The following is a 772-nucleotide window of genomic DNA, read 5'->3' on the forward strand; positions in this document are numbered from 1 at the left end:
CTGCATGTTAGCTTCAGTTTGCTAACCCACAAACTTACTAATTGGTTACATTACTTGCTGTGTTGTTGTTCGCTCTATATCAGGTTACATGTCGTGGTACTGGATTTCTCCAGAATATACATACCCCACATAAAGGCACATCACCTTAGATTCCAGCGTCACAACTGAATTTCAAAGTTCTCTCACCATGCAAGGAAACTGTCCCCCACTTATTAAAACTAAATCTGTCTCACATAATCTAAATATTTCACCCTGAGTCTGTTCCAAAGTTTCCTGTTTTTTTTTTATATATATATTTCCTGTGATGGTTGGTTAGAAAAGCCCAAATTCTATTTATCATTCATATTCATCATGCCCCAACTCAGCATCCCCCAGCATCACTGAATTAACTGGGGCACAATATATTTTGGTAGAACAACACAGTAAAAAGTAGGAAAAGTAAAGAAAGTAAAAATAAGCACAAGAGTCACACGTCACATGTTGCATGAGAATTAAAGCTCATACATCATGTATCTTTAGTCCTGTTGATCCACTTAAACACGAACGGCGTTTGTGTTTGTGTGACAGAATTAAAGGCAAGGACAAGTTGAGGACAAGCAGAGGACAAGCAGAGGAAGGGTGTCAACGCTACAACTCAAGTGCAGTTTTCCAGATGTTTTGCAAAGGATGTGAGTTCATTCTTCTATAGTCCAAGACAATCTTTCTTAACACAAAACAACCCCAATGTCAACAAGATACCTTTGTCTGTCAGGCATGAGAACACACACACACA

Source organism: Micropterus dolomieu, linkage group LG09, assembly GCF_021292245.1.
Source record: "Micropterus dolomieu isolate WLL.071019.BEF.003 ecotype Adirondacks linkage group LG09, ASM2129224v1, whole genome shotgun sequence".
Lineage (NCBI taxonomy): Eukaryota > Metazoa > Chordata > Actinopteri > Centrarchiformes > Centrarchidae > Micropterus > Micropterus dolomieu.